Below are 21,286 nucleotides of genomic sequence, written 5' to 3'. Positions count from 1 at the left end.
TTTGCCGACGCGGGGAGGAAGTGAAATATTGAGGGTGACATGCCCACTTTTGGAATTTTTTTGAATTACATGGGAACACTTTTTTTTTTTTGTTTGCGGATGAAAGGAGAGGAGCTAAAAGTGGTTTGACATTTCTTGAACCATATTATTGAGAATTTATGAGATTTGTAAGAGTTTGGATTTAGTGCTGGGTGGTTGAAACATGCACACGTGTATTAGCGGAAGACAATATTTTATACCTAGAAGATTATTGTTTGACAGACATTGTATTTTGGCCATGACAGAGAGAGAATACATGTAGTTAAAATTCCAAGTATTGGAACATCTGTGACATACACTTGGTGAAGGATATATTGTTATTTTTTTGACTTGGAAGCGAGAAATTTTGGACATTGTTATCGTTTGACACGAAGGTCTGATATATGTTTAGGGACTTTTTTTTTAGATTGCCTAGAGGTTGGTTGTAACAAGACGAGTACGGAAATGAGCGCTATTGTTTGAGAAAACATTTGGAAATTTTAAGAACGCCTGTTTCTTTGAGAAATAATTGAGACTGTTGCTTGACGCGAGTTTGAATGGGAACACAGGACGCTGCAAATCATTGTATTGATTTTCTGGAAGTTTAAGTCATTTTGTTCACCTGAAGAAGAATTTTAGTTAATGTCAGTAGACCAAATTTATGTGACTCTTAAAGAAAAGACCACACGGATTTGAAAAGGCAAGGAGATACAGTTTTTTTGTGTATTTTTGTTTTTAAGGGAGACATATAGAATGACTTGGATTTGTAACACCTGCATGTGAGATGGCTAAAATAGATCACTTTGAGAGAATGAAACATTTTGTGAAATGAAAGATACCCGTGTTTGAATAGAAGAAGCTATTCTTATTGTAACTTTTAGTTTGTTAAGAATTGAACATAGTAAAGAAAAATATATATCATGTCCGTGTCCTTTTGACTTGAACTGGAGAAAGTTTTTCTTTCCAAAGTACAAAAATTGTTTGTGGTTCACTCGTGTAACCTTTACTATTTAAAAAGAAAAAAGAGAAAAAAGAAACATAATAAGATTTATTTTCCAACACCCTAACAAGGTACTGCCCCCCAGAGTGCAGATATATGTATTGAAACTTGGAAGAGAACATTTTCAAAAGTATTGAAAATAAAAAGTGATTATTTACCGTATTGTACTGTTGAGTTGACTTTTGTTAACAAAAGAATGTTAAAAATGCTTTTGGGTGAAACGTTTTTTGTATTACTGTGGGAACAGAACTTGACCGTGGGTTATTGTAGTAGGGTTTCTTTGTAAGGTAGATTGAATGAACAAAAGACGGCCACACGTGTATTTTTTTTCTTTTTCCGTTTCCCCTATATAAGATTTGAGCAAAAGGAAGTTAAACTCATACTTGATTTTTCGTGTGTTTGTGGAAGACGTTGTTTCACGCCTGAAGTTTGAAGGAGAAAAGGTAAGTTATTATTTTTTTTATTAATTTAGTTAAGTTGCGTTGTTAGCGCAATACAGAATGCATTACACTTGAATATACTAGAATTAAGATAACGTATTTACCTTTATATGGAATGACGTTTTGTTGATGATACTATTAGAGGGAGTGGGAAAACAATATGAAACGTAGGTACCATTACGCATTTGCGTAGTGTAAATACAAGGAGAACTGAAATATTTTGTTTTAGTTTTGGTTAACTTTGGAACTTGTGATTAAAACTAAAATACAGATAATGTTGGAAGATGAATGAAGACTAGTAAGAATTAATGTACTACAGTAGTTAACTATTGCTCAATACTGAGGCTATATGAGACGTGGACCTAAAGTGAAATTTAAGCTTTTGCTAGAACTAGTCCGAGATTTGTTATGTCCGTATGTTATCCGGTTAGTAAGAAAGAAGATCTATTATTATTATTATTATTATTATTATTATTATTATTATTATTATTATTATTATTATTATTATTATTATTATAGCTGTTTTGATTTTGCGTATTTTAACAGTGAGGAGACGGAACCTGTATTGTATTATATATAAGGAAGCACAAGCGGAAGTTTTACGGAGCACCTATTGTTTGTTTTTTAATTAAATAAAGACAGGATTTTAAAAATGGGGCCTTAAGAGCCGCCACTGTTGGAAAGACTTACTGGTTATTGTACATAGACCTAAATTTTTTAGTGCTTACTCTGGAAATTAATCGAAGACAGGAGTAATGCCAGTTTTATAGCAACAATATACGATTTATGAGAAGAAGTAGAAGTGAATTTTTTGGATTTATATTTGTATTTTGAAAGTGTAGGGAGAAGATCATCTATGTTTGTGGCCTTCTTTCCTTAACTACATTGTGGAAAGTGAGATCATAGTATATATAGAATGTAGTTAAAGTATGACATTGTTTGGAACTGATTTAGTATTACGTCAGATACTGTTTTGGGAGAATTACTCTGTAAGGGCATTTTTAAAGCGGATATACGTATTATATTTTACCCGTAACAAGTGTACTAAATGCCGGGAATATAAAATAATTGAGACTGAATTGTGGCTTGGCTTGCATGATAAGAATGCATGGAAAGAACTTATAGTAGATGTAATATTTGAAGAAATGAATCAATGTTTATAACTGTTTAAATGTGATGCTACAATGATGAACAGAGCCAAGCTCTGGACCCCTAGGCTTCAGGCTCCTCCCAAAATTTGTTTCTTTAATACTGTTACTATATTATAGACTGATGCTATTTTCTTTTCGATTGCGGTATTATTATAGTTAAGTATTTTTTCACTACCGATACTTTTTTGTGAGGCGGGGGTGTATTTGACACTTGTGTGTTACACTATAGTATATATATGCATTTAACTGTTCGTTAATAATGAATATGGAACACATTAAAATATTATGGTCGATAAGCCTATGAAATAACAAAGAAAATTTACGCGATATATTGACTACTTAGCTTCAGAACCTCAAAAATATTAATTGAGGCCTACTCTGTAAAAAATAAATAGAATTGCAGAAAGACGTGGAAAAGAGATAAAGAAACTTATTGCTAATATTTAGTACTGTTTTCACTTTAATGTGATTTGGTAGGGCGTGAAAGAATTTCTTTAAGTATAATATGGCGTGAAAATATGTTTTAGGCTACGTGTTGTATTAGTTGGATGTACTGCAGACACAAAAGGTAGTTTTAATGTCATAATTTGGGTTCTTTTAAAAATAATATTGCTCTTGACTAAGATGTGGAGCATTTTATATACTTTGGCTATATGAGATAGCGACGGTGGGATGGAAATTTTAAATAATAGTAGCTGGAATTTCTGTTGGGAGCAGGACTTGTTTTTTTGTTTATTGTATGGAGCAGGAAAATGTAGGATTGCCTTACTTGTTTGGTAGGAAGAATATTGTGTTATTTACGCATTACCCTGCCCATCTTGAAAAAAAAATATATGTGTTTCTTTGAAACAATATTAGATTATAATCTTTGGCAACTAATGCAGCTAACTAAAACTGAATTTCTGTACATTTTTTTTCTTTGGAAGATCAGGAGGAGACCGAATGGAATTTAGATAATAATGTTCATTCTGCTAAGCCGCACTAATTATAATAACTATTTGCAACCTCCCTCCCCCAATCTAATCCAAGTGGTACCCCCATTCCTGAGTAAGGTTGATCTAAACCCGCACCTCAGAAACAAGAATACAACAAGGAATCAGAAACGGGAAGAGAGATTACAGGTTGGAGCTTGTGTAGATCATTGAAGTTTGATGAGAGTATTGGATTTTTATTTTTTTTTTAAAGAAACTAGGATTTCAAATTAACAAAAATCTAACAACAATTTTATTTTCTTAACAAAATACAAGATTTCTTTAAATCAAGAAAATTTTTATTCATTGGTGATACTTTCCGAGTGGTAAGATTTCTTTTTTTAAAAAAAAAAAATTAAATTGGAGAAAGAATGAATGGGCCTCAAATAACACTTATGCACAAAAGATACTGAATGAAATATTCCGATAGCACGTCTTAACATAAACCGCGACCAACGTACCAGCTATTCAACAGCCCAAGGGAAAAAAAAAGAAAAAAAGAAATACCTCGTTCCGCGAGTGTCACACACACACGCACACGCTCCTCCATTCAATCCAGTCTACCCAACTAATCACAAAAACAACACAACATTGGACAGACAGAAAAAAAAAAAAATACAACTGAATCAAAATTTAAAGAAAATAAAATAACACTTACCAATCACTCGTTCAGGCATACACCTTGCTCGACAACTCCCTCATTCTCTCGGTTTTAATCAAATTCGGAAAAAAAGAAAAATGCAACATAATTCGCCACGAAACGTTAATAATACCGAACGTAAAGAAAGAAACTAAATACTCGCAAAAATACTCTCTTCGAAGAAAATATGTTACTAATTCCCGAAACAAAAGTAATTTTGGTATACGTGCAGTCCATTCATCCTTTCCTCAATTTGGTGATGTACACAGCTACCACGATTCAACAGGAATGGCGGAGTCGGCCCTCGTGCTCAGCTATCAGCAGACATGCAGGGTTGGAAACTCCTCTGTGGAGAAATATCATACATATAAATTTTAATTATCGTACTTTTCATCTCTATTGTAAACGTACGTTACAATTGACCGCCTGTGTGAGAAAAAAAAAAATTGAAACAATTTTTTTTTTACTCTTATTAATCAATCTCTAAGTTTAATTCTTTAACTGAACAAATACTTTTCTCAAATATATATATATAAATTTTAAATTATTCTTTAATTAATTTACTCTAATTCAATTATTGAATTTACTATTTAATAAACTACTTAAAAATTAAAAATTCTCAATATCTCTCAAATTCAGGAAAAATGCAAATTTTTACAAATTCCAATCTATTCAATCTTTAATTTTTGCACATGAATATATCATAAATTTACAAAATTTAGACAATCTACATAATCTTTAATTAAATGTCACCATGGTCCATTATAATTTCTCTAATTAGAGTTCTGCTTGGCCAAGCTTCTGTCAATACCGAGTTACCTAGGACATTCTGATAAGATTTGAATCCCACTGGAAATATAAGACAAGTCATTAATAACAACATAAGTAAATTAATCTTATCTAATCTAAATTAGTCTATTCTATTTTCTTCTAGTCTTTTAGTCATTCCCCACATTATTTATTGATCCATCTTGATTCCTTCTGGCAAAATATTTCTTTATTTCCGATACATGAGCTCTCTTATACTCCTTTTCGTTATTTGGATTCACTGCTAAAATAGTATTCTTCGTAAGAAACCTCTCAATAGTATAGGGCCCTATCCATTTATTCGCCAGGCCTTTAGTTGTCTTATCACTAAGGGAACTCTTTACATGCGATTTAACTAATATTAAATCTCCTACATTAACATATACAGGTTGCCTTTGTTTTTCAAATATTTTCTTACGAGTTTGCCATGATCTTTTCATATTTTCTATTGCTAATTTCCAAATCTGAGCTTGATCTTTTTTGTTTACATCCTGATCGGACACGCACCAATGATTTTCTAAAGGGGTGTTAAACGGTCGACCATAATACAATTCATTAGGTGCTGCCTTCAAACCCGAATGTTCACAAATATTTAAGCTATATTGTAACTCGTAAATATTCTTCGCCCAATCAGTTTGTCGTTCTGAATAATAAGCCCTAAGCGTCGCCTTTAATGTTTTAATGAATCTTTCAGATATATTCGCCTCAGCGTGATAAGGCGAAAGCCTGATATGTTTAATACCAACACTATACATAAAACTCTTGAAGGTTTCTGATGTAAATATACTTGCGTTATCCGTTGACAACGTCTCTGGAAACGCATATTTACAAAATAATTCATACAGTTTATTAACAACTATTCTAGCATTTAAATTTGATAATTTTTCTAACATAACGAAACGAGATGCGTTATCTACACAAATCAAAAGATATTTAAAGCCTTTAGATCGTGGCAAAGGACCAGCTAGATCGCACATCCAGTTCTGATCTATACGACTAATGACTTTGGATCCTAATTCACCCATTTTCCTTTTATTACACTCTTTTACCTTTTGACAGATTTCACAAGATTTTACAAACTCATTTACCTCCTCAATTACTTTCGACCAAGTATACCTTTTAAGTATTTTAGCTAGTGTTCTCCGAATTCCTGAATGTCCACCTGTTAGCTGTTCATTATGATAGTATTCCATAATACCTCTTTTCAAACTGTCAGGAACTACAATTTTATAAGGGTTTGAAACCGCTTTAGTTTTCTTTACTAGCAATTTATCACTAATTAAGTAATTCTCTACTACTTGGCCTGATTCAATTTTCTTAATGATTTGATTCAATTCTGGATCGGATCTTTGTGATTCTGAAATTGGTTTATGAGCGAATGGATGTTTCCAAATATTTACCATAGCTAAATTACTTTCTCTAATTTTACTTCCCAAACCTGATTCTGTTAGATCATAGTCTACGGGATCATAAAGACGTGATAATAAATCAGCTAACTTATTATCACCTGATCTAATATGGTGAATAGTAAAATCAAAACTACACAGTTGTTCAACTAATGGTCCATACTTTAATAGTCTTTTAGGGTTTCCTAATATCCAACTTAAAGATTTATTGTCCGTATAGACTACAAAATGATTAACTAAATAATGTTTAAAACGAGTAATGGTTTTCACCAAACTAATAAACTCTATCTCGTATATTGACCGATGTCGATCTGGTTCACTTAATTTTTTTGAATAATATGCCACAGGTCTTACGTTATTATTTGCATCTAATTGACCTATCCATCCACCTATACTTTTACCACACCCATCGACATAGACGAAAAAAGGCTTACTTAAATCAGGTGTCTTTAAGATAGCATGTGTAGATAATAACTCTTTTATCTCTTCAAAGGCTCTTTGTTGTTCCCTTTCCCATTTAAAGGGTTTCTTAGGTGATCTCAAATCAGTAAGAGGAGCCAATATATCTTGTACATTTGGCAAAAACTTAGCCAAAAAATTTATTACCCCTAAGAATCTCATTAAACCTTTTCTATTTTTAGGAGGAGGCATATTTTTAATTGCCAGGATTCGAGTTGGATCAATTTGAATTGAATCACCGTCGACTAAGAATCCTAGATACATAATTTTCTTTTTACAAAAATAAGATTTTTCCTGTGAGATTGTTAACCCATGTTTTCTTAAACGATTTAATACCTTTTGAACTACCCTTCTATGTTGTTCAAAATCTGAATGAGCACACAATATGTCATCATAAAATATCTTTACTCCTTCATTTTCTAAATCTCCTAAGATTTTGGTCATAGCTCGAGCTAATAAATTACTACCAGTCTTTATTCCCATTGGTACACGGATAAATCTATAACATCCCTTAGGAGTAACGATTGTTGTAATCGACCTAGACTCTTCACTAATGCGAATTTGGTGGTATGCTTTGGACAAGTCCAGTCTGGAAAAGAAACGGCAACCAGCTAAACTAGCCAAACATTCTTCCATATTAGGAGTCGGAAAAACATCCCCTAAGATCATAGAATTCGCTTGAGTATAATTACCAACAAGTCTATGACTGCCATCCCGATTCTTAACTAAGAAACAACTGCTGCCATATTCGGAACAATCAGTTTCCTCAATAATACCTTCATCTATTAATTTCTTTATAAGGTCATCAAAAATTTTTTGTTTTTGTTTAGGAATCGGAAAGGGATTATGTCGAAATGGCTTTTGATCTTTCAAATATATTTTACATTCATAATCTCTCAAACATCCTATTTTTGATGTAATAACATCAGAATAATTAGCTCTTAGGTCGTCAACAAATTGCTGAACTTCAGGGTCTAGGTGATCCCAATCACTATCCTTAGGACTTGTGGGCAAAGTCCTTTCATTTGGTTTTTCCCTCTGTGTGTGAGAGTTTTCCACCTGCGTAATTATAGGTTTCTCTCCTGAGGTGTCGTCCTGAGAAGGTCTATTCATCATGCGCAATAATTTATTAAATCGATGTGAAAATTGTTCATCGATATCCGAAATATCAGACTTATTATCCGATAATTGTTGTTTATCCGAACAATCCACGTGTTGCACCTCACTAGTTTCTAAATTGGAATTCAAATTCCTTTCCGAACTCACTATGTTAATCTTAAAATTGTTTTGGTCACCCTTGTCAACCGATCTAATCTGCTTATCGATTTTCATCCATTGGCCAACTAAGTCACCAGAGGTACTAGGTATATCTAATCCTGGAACATGGTTATCCAGACCTCCAGATGTTAAAGGACAACTCAATTTTTCCAAATGGCCATCCCTATTCACAGACTTAAATCCATTTAAACCCTGATCTGAAGAATTAATTGTCTCTTGTAACCTTAACTGTTCACATTGTCTTCTCATATGATCTCCCATGGTTCCCGATGTTAAATTCTGAGATCCTGTATAATGGCCAAGCACGTCTCCTGATTTAAACCCATCGATGTTATTAAATGCTTTATCCTGAAAATTATCTCGTAAGGAGTCCTCTTTTGATTTATAAAACTGGCCATTACGACGTATTGATCTCAACCTCACATCAGATTCCATGAATTGGTCACCATGATCTCCCGATGTGAACCCTTCGACTTGATTTTGGATGTCATCATTCCGATCACTAAAGTTAACTGGCACATACCGAGTTGAAAATAAGTCAATCATATCGCCTGATCTAGGTTTATCATTATTAATATGAGACTGGCCACCACTATCACCTGATGTAAACCCCTGAGTAAAAATTCGAAATTGATTTTCCATCAATTTAGGGTTAACTTCTTCATTCCGTCCCTGTCTATATATATCACTTCCTTCTAAGTTCAACATACTAGATTCTATTTGTGAATGGCCATCTAATTCACCGGATCTCAATCCCGTTCTATTAATCGACAAGTAATCCTCCACCGGATTCACTAGTTCTAATTTAAACTCATTACTATAATTTCGTGACTGGACATCTCGATCACCAGACAAGATTTTTCCTACTGATGGTGTACACTGGCCAACCACATCATCCGATGTCAATCTCATCTTCGATTGCAATGGAGATCGCATTCGGTCATATGTTCTATCACTCTCCGCTGATACTTGCGGACTATAAATATTTTTAGTAGTCTTCCTAGAATGGCCTGACAACTCTCCTGACCTATCACTACTGCTAGGTATAGTCAATAATTTTTCCTCTATTTCCTCCAATGACCGATTACACTGAACACTGGTTTCTAATAAATTTTTAAAAACTAAATTTCGGTAGAACTGTGTTCCCTTATTTTGAGAAGGACGTAAACACATATAAATATATGCGGACAGCTGATCTCCTCGAGTTAAATCACTTCGTCCATTATATGAAAAATGAACTGAAGTCGAGGTTCCCTCTGTTAACCATTGTATAGATGTTCGTCGCAATCCATCGCGTAACCAAAGTATGTCATTGACCAAATCTACCTTTGCTTGTAAAGCTTTCAAATATGGAATGCCTAGCAAAATACTACACGGGAACGGATCCACCACACGAAAACACACTGCTTGTTTAACTCCTGCCACCTCAATGTTCAACGTAATTTCTTTGTTCGAAACTAATTTACCAGCAGCAGTAGCCACTTCAAAAAGTTGAACTTCTTTCGATTGTTTCGGATTTATTTTAAGTTTTTCTAACAATTCGCCAGAGACAAAATTAAAAGAGCTGCCTGTATCAATATATATTTTCACATTCACCCCATTCACACGACCACTCACCAAGGGTGCCGTTTTATTTTGAGCAACAGATGGTACCACTTTTATAGCATTGGAATCACCAAACCCAAAATTCCGCCTATTTGTTCCCGACTGTACATTACTTTCTTTCCAATTTTTATTCCTAAACTTATTTTCATATTTATTTCTTTGTTTACCTGTATTTACACAACCATCACTTGGAGTCCTTCCCTTGTGAGTTACATCAAACTTATTATCAGCGCGACTCTCTTTCAAATTATGGGAGCTATAATTACTTACATATTTTTTATCTTTATTTTCTTTACTTGCTAACCTACTATATTCAACTTTAGAACACTTATACTGTTGATATTCAAATACTTTCCTACGCAATTCCTCCAAACTACTCGGAATAGTGTTGCCTAAGCATTTAAATTTAATCGCAGGATTTAAACCATTTACAATTATGGACATTAATTCCATCTCAGATCTCGTAAAATTTAATAATTTCGAAGCATTTACTACAGAATCAATATAGTGTTCTACTAATTCATGAACTCCCATTTTTCTATAAATTCGGTCCGCAATTAACGAACTCCTCACTACAGGCGTAACAAATTTCGTCATTAAACGATCTTTCAAATTCTCCCAGGGGATATTCGATAACATAGCAGTTTGCATTTCTTTTAAAAATTCTCCACTGCACTTTACTGATGAAGCCATTAAAACCATACCTAAAGGATAATAGGAATCACTTAGGATCTCCTGGATTCGCAGCAAGAAATCAAAAACAATAAAACTATTATGCCCATTTACATTACTAAATTCACGGAATCGGCCATCCAAAATTCCAGAAATTTTCTTAAAATTATAATTAATAACCTGCTTTTCATCCAATCTAGACCAAGGTACAGAATTTCCTACACAACCTAATGATGATATTTCTACATTATCGTCTCTACTTTGAACCTGGCGAACTGATTCATTTTCGTATCTATTAGGAAATTCCCTATTTCCTATATTCCCTTCATATACATGTCCCTGATCTGACATTGACCTATTAATAGTACGTTGATCTATCCTATTAGAAGGACCAACTTCCAATGGAAATCTAGGAAATCTACTTTGTTCTGGGACTTGTGGAACAGCTCCTATTCTAATCTGAGGATTAACTATACTACTCTCATCAAAGTGTACAGATAGTCTTCTAGGAGTTGGATTACTAAAACTAGGCATACGATATCCAAAATTATTCATATTTCCAAAATTTTGATTACTCTGCCACGAATTTTCCTGCCACAATGGAGGATTTCCAGTATAACAAGGGTTAAAATCACTAATTCCGCATACCGTAGGCGTTTCAAGCATATCGCTAGATCCCCTTGTCGCCATTTGCGAGTTAAATCCGAACATTCTATTACTCTCACTATGCAGACTTCTTTCAGTACTTCGAAAAGGTACCGACGAACCTGAAGGTATACTACTCAAATATGAATATCCCGTTTGATCTACAGTAAAAACATCATCGGGCATATTTATATATACTGATTCGTCTCGCGATTCCATTTCATTACACAAAACAATATAGGCAAACAATAAATATAAATTTAATTTTCTACTCACACTACTTACTCTACTAGATACACAAAAATACATTAAATAATTACACTCTACACTCTTAGGATTCTCAATCGATCGGCATTCAATAATACGTACTAACAAATTCAAAAAAGAAGAGAAAAAATTTTTTTTTTTTTTTTTTTTAAATCCTTTTTCAAGAGGGGGGGGGGAATATTTAATAACCACCAAATTACAAACGTACGCTTCACTATCTCGAAAATAAGGAATGACTTTACAAATATACTATACAAAGTCATTTATCCTAATATCGTGCCTAGTATACATTAGCCTTATTACTTTCTTTTGATATTCGTTTCCCACAGAGAAGTGACCGACATTCACTGTTTTTAATGACCGAGAAATCACCACTCATCAATACAAACTGATATACTAATGATTTAATTTAATTTTTCTTTTATACAAATGAACCACCCTATATTTAAGAACTTCTAGTATCACCTTTCTATCCAATGCTCCCATCAATTTGGATAATTATTCCAAATTAATCATTCCTGTTGAACTTACCTTGCAACCTCCCTCCCCCAATCTAATCCAAGTGGTACCCCCATTCCTGAGTAAGGTTGATCTAAACCCGCACCTCAGAAACAAGAATACAACAAGGAATCAGAAACGGGAAGAGAGATTACAGGTTGGAGCTTGTGTAGATCATTGAAGTTTGATGAGAGTATTGGATTTTTATTTTTTTTTTAAAGAAACTAGGATTTCAAATTAACAAAAATCTAACAACAATTTTATTTTCTTAACAAAATACAAGATTTCTTTAAATCAAGAAAATTTTTATTCATTGGTGATACTTTCCGAGTGGTAAGATTTCTTTTTTTAAAAAAAAAAAAATTAAATTGGAGAAAGAATGAATGGGCCTCAAATAACACTTATGCACAAAAGATACTGAATGAAATATTCCGATAGCACGTCTTAACATAAACCGCGACCAACGTACCAGCTATTCAACAGCCCAAGGGAAAAAAAAAGAAAAAAAGAAATACCTCGTTCCGCGAGTGTCACACACACACGCACACGCTCCTCCATTCAATCCAGTCTACCCAACTAATCACAAAAACAACACAACATTGGACAGACAGAAAAAAAAAAAATACAACTGAATCAAAATTTAAAGAAAATAAAATAACACTTACCAATCACTCGTTCAGGCATACACCTTGCTCGACAACTCCCTCATTCTCTCGGTTTTAATCAAATTCGGAAAAAAAGAAAAATGCAACATAATTCGCCACGAAACGTTAATAATACCGAACGTAAAGAAAGAAACTAAATACTCGCAAAAATACTCTCTTCGAAGAAAATATGTTACTAATTCCCGAAACAAAAGTAATTTTGGTATACGTGCAGTCCATTCATCCTTTCCTCAATTTGGTGATGTACACAGCTACCACGATTCAACAGGAATGGCGGAGTCGGCCCTCGTGCTCAGCTATCAGCAGACATGCAGGGTTGGAAACTCCTCTGTGGAGAAATATCATACATATAAATTTTAATTATCGTACTTTTCATCTCTATTGTAAACGTACGTTACATATTATAGTTACGTTGGTATATTGCAAAGAAAGTTAGGAAGTCTAACTTGGAAAGTATTTACACCTTTCTTCAAGAGTATCAAAAGACAGGAACGGAGGGGAAGAGATGTATGCAAGTCCTTATTGGAAAGTAATATTTGCATATAATACTTTTAGGCGCTAATAAGAAAGGAGGGAATTGAAAATTTGCGAGGAGGCTTGTTAGCATTGCATTTGGGAACCATTATTTGTTGCAACTTATGTAAGAAGTTTGGTAATTTTTGATAGATTCGTGATAGTTTGCACTGAACCAATAAGGAATTGTTAGAGCAGGGAATGAACAGAGTTTTACTTATGAGATGCATTGAAACGATGTTAAGGACATTTTGATGGGGACGGAGAAAGATTGTTCATGTTTGGAAACTAATTCATTTATTGTGACTAATAGAACTTGGTTTTTAAAAAATGAAGGAATTGAGAAATTAGGATAAAATGTAATCTAATGATTATTAGATTTATGCGTTGTTTTAGTGGACAATGCATGGCAAACCTTTGAAATGTGGGTGTGGAGAAGATTATGATTGGTATGGAACAAAGGGATGCAGAAATGAAAACGAAGGGACTGTAGTTTGACTGTGTTTACTTTTTAATTTTAGCTGATTATTTGGCGTTGCAAGGGGAAAATGTGAAGCATACATATTGCAAAATGCGAGCATGGAGAAAAATGTCACCTAAGATTTACTCTTTGTTGACTGCGTCTAGATATTGAATCTTTTGTTTTCCTTTTATTGGTTTAGCTTGTACCTTATCATCTATTAGTGCCGTGGTACATAGTATTTTTTTTTTGGGGGGGGGGCATGAAACTTTTATTGGCTTATGGCCGACAGGATTCTAATTAGCAGCAGTTATACACTTGCCTTGCTTTTTTGAACGTTGTTTGCGCCTAATTGTTGAACATTAAAAAATTCTTTCATTATATAGAGGATAAAGAACCACATATATTTATTTTGATTGCACTTGTTTTGCTAAATTTAGACTATTTTACACTTTTGGTAACTTATCTAAACTCCGGTAATACTATATTATTCTAAGTATCCTTAGTATAAAGTAACAATAGGACAATAAAATTATGGAAGCGGGTAATTATGTATCTATAGAACGCAAATCGCTGTAAAGAGATTTGTCATTGACACAGTTTGTGTTGCAATGACTTGTACGAAATGTGAGTATGAAGAAAATAGGATTATAAGGAAACGTTACGAAATGTTGGATTAGTATACCAAGTGAACGAGAATTTGCTTACAAGGAAATGTTACTGCACACTAAAGTTAATTGTACTATTATTGCGTGAAACAAAGAAGCAAAATAACGGAAATATTGTTGTAATACCGATAAAACCATAAAGAGGTGACGGTGACTTACACTAATTTGAATAAGCTTATTGATACTACAAATTTTACGGAACAAATTTCCCTTGACATGATATTTAAGTGTTGTTCTTTATTAATTTGGTTTTTTCTTATCTATTGGTATTACCAGCGTGTTTGTCTAGCTTTGGCATTACTATTTTTTGACTTTTAACTAAACTTTCCCTAACTTGTGTCCTTCCAACTATGTTTTTTTTAGCTTTTCTTTTAATTAGTACTGTAGGTTTAAATGATTTCTTAATTTAATATAACCTATTACTGCTGATAAAGTAATATAGCTATCACTTATTGTGTCCTTGCTATGAACTGAAATTTTCCTTACGTGATTTCTTACCTACAAGTTTCCACTTTGTGTTAGCCACTACTGTTCCTGATTTTATTTCCTAATGCAAACTAAATTTATTTTATTTACGATTTGCTTTGATTTCCCAACTGAAACATCACTTCCTAGTCTGAACTAAAACTTAATTTGTTGTATGTCCGTTTTGCTCGACATCCAAAACTGGTTGACAGCAATAATTATGAATTATTTTCAATTTTTTTAAAGATCCTAATGTAAATGACTTAACATACGGCCTACTTTCTTTCTTGTAATGTTATCTTTGCCTAACCAAAATTTCTCTATCTCTTCAATTACTTAGCTAGTTCTGTATACTTATCTTTCTTTTATGTCTCTCTTCAGCTCCTTAGTTAGATGTATGTAGTTACCTATCTTTCATTTCTCTTCAGCTAGTTAGCTAGTTCTGTATACTTATCTTTCTTTTATGCCTTTTTTCAGCTACTTAGTATATGCATGTAGTTACCTATCTTTCATCTCTCTCTTCAGCTAGTTAGTTAGTTCTACGTAGTTACCTACCTTTTATCTCTCTTCAGCTACTTAGCTAGTTCTATGTAGTTACCTATCTTTCATTTCTCTCTTCAGCTAGTTAGCTAGTTGTATATAGTTACCTATCTTTCATTTTTCATCTCTCTCTTTAGCTAGTTCTATGTAGTTACCTATCTTTCATTTTTTCTCTTTAGCTACTTAGCTATATCTTTGTAGTTATCTATCTTGATTTTTCTGTTTATCCTTTTTCTTTGCTGTTTGTGTTACGGTATTAAAATTCTATTTCACCTTTTGCTATTTTAAAATATTTGTTTTCAGTTTTCTGCATCCATTTCTTTCTATAGACCACTTACAAAATAGTATCCTCTCTTGCTTGAGTTTGGCGATCCTATGGAACCTAATGCTACTACAACTTAATTTACCTTAACTTTGACAGCATGCCTTCTAAGTAAACTTTATATTTTCAGTTAACTTATTCCTGCTTCTCTTTTTTATTACTAGTATGTGTTTTTAAATTGGTTTCAAGATGCTCTAATTTATTTCTATGGTTACTTCATTCGTAGCGCTTGGTAGATCTTTTTTGCTTGGTTTCTTTAGTGATCTCATGTTGCAACTCATATCTGATGGCTTTTAGTACGATCTAACCTAGATGATCTGAGTATTTTATTTTGAATTAAGTTTTCACTTCTTTGATATTTCTGTCTTTGTACGCTTCATTTTTCTTAATGTAACTTATTATTTTTAGTTCTGCGTATTACCTAATTTTTTCTTGTAAATAATACTAAGTAAAAGTTTCTAGGTTTTGTTAATTAGTCAATATGAAGATATTAATAAGCTCATCCATGATTTTCTTTCTTGGAATGCTCCTATTCTGAACTAATCTTAAGCTATTTGAAAAGTTTATGTCCCTTGTTTGCTAATCTGTCTGTTTAGTATACTTCTTGCTTGGCTTTGCTGGTATTTGATATTATTAGCAGTACTACTGGAATTTTTCAAGATGATTGCCTGATATTCTATTATGTTTAGTATTTTCCTTGCCTGGGTTCTCCTAGTTGGTATTATTAGCAGTACTACCGGAATTTCTCAAGATGATGATCTGATATTTTATTCTGTTTAGTATACTTCTTGCTTGGTTTCTTCTGCTATTTGATATTATTAGCACTACTACTGGTATTTCTCAAGATATTTGGCTGCTATTCTATTGTGTTTAGTATATTTGTTGCTTGGCTTTTGCTGCTATTTGGTATTATTAGCACTACTAGGGATATTTCTCAAGATGTTTGGGTGCTATACCATTGTGTTTAGTATACTTGTTGCTTGGCTTTTGCTGCTATTTGGTATTATTAGCACTACTAGGGATATTTCTCAAGATGTTTGGGTGCTATTCCATTGTGTTTAGTATACTTGTTGCTTGGCTTTTGCTGCTATTTGGTATTATTAGCACTACTAGTGATATTTCTCAAGATGATTGTCTGCTATTTTATTCTGGTTAGTATTTTCCTTGCTTGGGTTGTTTTCCTATTTGGTATTATTAGCACTACTAGTGGAATTTCTTAACATGCTTGAGTACTATTCTATTGTGTTTAGTATTTTCCTTGCTTGGCTTCTGCTGCTATTTGCTATTATTAGCACTACTACTGGTATTTTTCAAGATGTTTGTCTGCTATTATATCTTCTTTAACCTAACCCAAGCTATTTGACATTAGCTATCATATGTTTTTTATCTTTCTGTATATAACAGAAGCTTTCTGTTTGTGTATAATCCAAATTTGTTGTTTTGTCATTTGTCTTTATGCATGTTTTTTTTGTGATGTTTTCTTCTTATGCCTGCGTTTGTTTTTTCTTTGTATTGTTTTTTGTACTCTGTTTTCAAAGACATTTTTTATAAATGTTTCCTTTAGGTCTCTCATTATAATACTCATAACTTATCAAAACTGCATTGACATCTCCTGTATACCTTTTCTTGAACAAAATCCACCTCTTCCTAGTATCTTATAGTACTGATATTTGAAAATTTAATTCTAACAGAACCAAATGATTTATACATATTTAAGAAAATAGATATCTTTAGATACACTCAATATCATATTCTTCTATCTTATATTAGGCATACCATATAGTATACTAACATATAAGATAAATGTAGATAGATATAAATAGATATAGATATAGTTATAGTTATAGATAGATATAGATATACAGATATAGTTATATCTAATGTAAATATATAGTTATAGATATATCTATAATGTCAATATAAATATATACTTCAGCATAGGGATATATACTATATAGTATATACTACAGCATATGTTATGTTATATTTTAGGTAATCCTTTTGTGGAAGTAGCATTATTACTGGTGTAGTACTAAAAGTATCAGAAGTGACCAGCAAAAGTACCAGAGGAGCAAGATATTTTCTGCTACCAAAGGTATTTTTTATTCCTTTGTAATAAATTACTTAAATAGACCAATTATGTTGCTGCAAGGATATTATTGAAAATAATACGAAATAGTGAAATAAGAAGCGAATTATTTACAAGTTCACAGCGTAGCTGCTCTTACGAGTATGCTCTAGCATACGAACCAATAAATAGAGTTTTCGTAGAAAACGAATCTGTTAGTAGTACAATAGGTTGCAAAGGAAAGGAGAAATCAAGTCACAGATTACAATACGTACAAGTGAAGTAAAGTTGCAAAGGAATTTTAGTTTTTTCACACTCAAATTTAACAACGAGTTTGCACAGCAAACGAACCAACAAATAAACAGAGCTTCCGCAGGAAGCGAAGCAACAAAAATAAGAAATAGAAAAATAAAAGGTTAGTTTCAGTGAGGTTAAGTTAGTTTGATTAAACATTCTAATATTGATAGCATTTTAACAATGAGTGTTATTTAAAATAACACGACTTACTTGTACGTTCGCAGCGTAGCTGCTCTTACGAGTATGCTCTGTCATACGAACCAATAAAAATAAGAAGCGAAACATAAAAAAAAAGAAATAAGAAGCAATATAATAAAATGATCACAACTCTACGAGTGTTTTCTTTTAAAAAAAATGATCAGAAAATAATTTACAAGTGATATTTCTTTTATTTCAGGACAACAGATTGGAGATTGCAGAAAACTAGTAACGAGAAGTTAGAACGAAATTCCAAAGTATCAAAGTTCACAGAAGTTAAAGTAAGTATCATAAAGTCTGCTCCAGGAATTTTTACATAGTACACATTATTTTTTCACATGCAATATTTTTTGTAAGATAAAGTTGTAGCAGTTTAAAAATTTTAAAGCATGCATTTTGTTTTGCGTAACGTTTTTTTTTTGTTAACAACAGTTAATTTTTTTCTTGCATTCCTCTTTTCTCTTGAATTTATTTTATGTTTACATGTAAGTTTTTTTTCTGTAGCATGCAATTTGTCTCGGAATAGTAGCACACATCATAGTTTTAAGTTACATGCCAGTAGTTATAACCTACATTTAATTCTTATATGATGAATATTATTGTAAATAATACGAGAGAATAAGAAATAAGATAGGAAAACAGAATACTTTTATCACTACTTAAAATTTTCGTCTATACAACACTTATTTTTTAAAAACATGTATACTTTTTATTTGAAGTTTGTCGTGTTTGTTTTTAGAATGCAGGTTTCTTAACATTACTTAAAAAAAACCTTTTCTTGCATGCAACACCAGTTAATTTGTAAAGGCATACATTTTTTCTTTTATGCTGAAGTGTAAGTTTTTTCAACATGCATTTTTTAACAACAGTTATATTTTTTCTGATTTGAAGTTTTGTTGTGCTAAAATATTTTTCAATATGTAGTTTTGTTAACATCAGTTAAAATTTTTCTTGCATGCAATTTTTATAAGATCAATTTTTTTGTACTAATTTGTAGTTATGCTTAAATATTTTCAATATCTAGTTTTTGTTAACAGTTAAATTTTTTCTTGCATGCATTTTTAAGAATTTTCTTGTTTCTAATTTGAAGTTTGTCGTGTTCGTTTTTAGAATGCAGTTTTGTTAACCACTTAAAAACAATTTTCTTGCATGTAGCAGCAGTTTTTTTAAAACCGTACATTTTTCTTTTGTGTTGAAGTTTGTATTTTCAACATGAATTTTTTAAAGAACACAACATGCAATTTTTTAAGAACAAGGCAGTTTTCTCAACATGCAATGTTTTTTAAGAACACAAGATGCAGTTTTTGTTTTTAATTTTTAGATTTGTCATGTTTAAATATTTTTAGCATACTGTTTTTTTTGTTGACAGTTAATTTTTTCATGCATGCAACAGTTCAATGTTTACAATATATACTTTCATTATGTGTAAATAAATTTTAAATATACAATTACTACTAACTAAATATATTTTCATTACATGTTACGTTTCTTAAACGCATACCAAAAAGTTTTGACAGCATGCAATTAATGTTTACATACAAATTAATTTACAACATATAGTATAGTAATAGACATTTTTTCAAATTTTTGTTTCATGTAAAGTAATATTGTTTCTTATTATTACAGCACCCAAGTGTTTCATCTCAACTGTGAAAACAAGAGTCAGATTTCCTAAGTTTGACCGGCGGTGGTAAGTGTTCATACATTTTTTGTTAGTTTTTTTTAAATTCGTTAGTAAACAGAAATATTTTAACCTACATAAATGAATTAGCAAAGTAAGAAACAAAAGATTTTAATTTAGTGAAAAAAAAAACAAATATACAGAATAACTAAAATTAATTACACAAAAATAACTTAATTATGAGCAACTGAATTTTTACAATTAACATAGTTACAAAACGTGTGAAGAATTGTATAGATAAAATTTAAATAAAATTTATGTTTGCAACCGTTCATATTAAAAATTGCAATGAAAAAAGTTTCAGGTAATAAAACGAAAGTGTGAAGAATTGCAAGCTTACAATTTCAAAAAAAATGTAGATTGACATTACACAGTTAAAAGGATACGAAGAATTACAATGAAAGAATTTCATGTTACGAATCGTAAGATTTAAGAATTGAAATTTAGAACTAACGAGTTTCATGTAATGAATTAATTATACGTACACAGAATAGCTGATCTATAATTTTTGTTCGAAACATTCAAAGTAATGATAATTACATTTTCTACATTATAAGTAAATTTGAAATATGAAAAAACTACTTACTAATACAACTTACTAATACAAATCTTAATTTTCACGAAATATAAAGTAGTAGTAGAAAAATAAAATATCGCTAATTATTACTTAATGTATAAAACTATCGTTAGTAGTCACCAACAACATTTTAGAAATAAAGTTACGCTTTCATTAAAATATCAAACTGATTTGTTTGTTTCATAATTTTGTTCACTGATAAATTTCTTTTGTTAATGATTCTTTTTTTATTTTTTCGTTTTCATCACTGCTTTTGTATTGTATCTTTACTTTGGAAACTAACTTTGTTGGGAGCATGTTAATTATTTATTCTTTTCTGTTACTTATAACATTCGTTGTAAAAAAATGCTTGAAAACTTGTTAAAAGTTGTAATTTGTTAAATAATTTGCTTCTGTGATTTGTTATTTAACTTTAAACTAACGTAACCCTTTTCTTCTAACCTATTTCTTTTTTGTATTTCTTTCTTTCATTATTTCGTTTAAATTTCTTTTTTATATATTTCCTTAGTATGCTATTTCCTTTTTTTGTTCTATTATTTATGTTTGCTACTGAATCTTTTCCTTCCTTAAAATATTTTTTGTCTTATTATGTTCAATTTCTCTGTTCTAAACTAAGCTAACCTAACCTTTCTTTTATTGTATTTATTATTTTGTTTTCCATTTGATATTTTCTTACTATGATATTTTCTTCCTTTTTTCTATTATTTGTGTTTGCTACTAAATCTTTTTTTCCTTTGTCTTATTTGTGTGTTAAATTTTTATTCTAAAGTAACGATGCTAATCTAACCTTCATTTATTTATTTATTTATTATGTTGAATTTTTCTGATCTAAAACTAACGATACTAAGCTAACCTTTTTTGTATTTTGCTTGCTATGCGATTTTAATTTATATGCTTATTGTAGAAGCTTTATGGACAACAGGGTTGGGAAAACATTAGGAAACTTGTTCTTAAATGTTGTGAACTGTTAAATAA

The 21,286-nt window shown here is 31.6% G+C and overlaps 1 long non-coding RNA gene across 1 annotated transcript; it reads left to right on the top strand.

The window, feature by feature from the left end:
* The first annotated feature begins 296 nt into the window (after positions 1 to 296).
* LOC145671529 (uncharacterized) lies at positions 297 to 18,322 on the top strand. The gene is made up of 3 exons (XR_014128524.1): positions 297 to 1,461; positions 17,483 to 17,585; positions 18,253 to 18,322. It is a non-coding gene; the product is annotated as an uncharacterized LOC145671529 (long non-coding RNA).
* Positions 18,323 to 21,286: the final 2,964 nt, after the last annotated feature.

The sequence above is a fragment of the Thermobia domestica genome, chromosome 2 (assembly GCF_964235325.1).
Source record: "Thermobia domestica chromosome 2, izTheDome1.hap1.1, whole genome shotgun sequence".
NCBI classification, from domain to species: Eukaryota; Metazoa; Arthropoda; class Insecta; order Zygentoma; family Lepismatidae; genus Thermobia; species Thermobia domestica.
The sequence above is the reverse complement of the archived record's forward strand: the minus strand, read 5'-3'. Positions and strand labels throughout refer to the sequence as shown.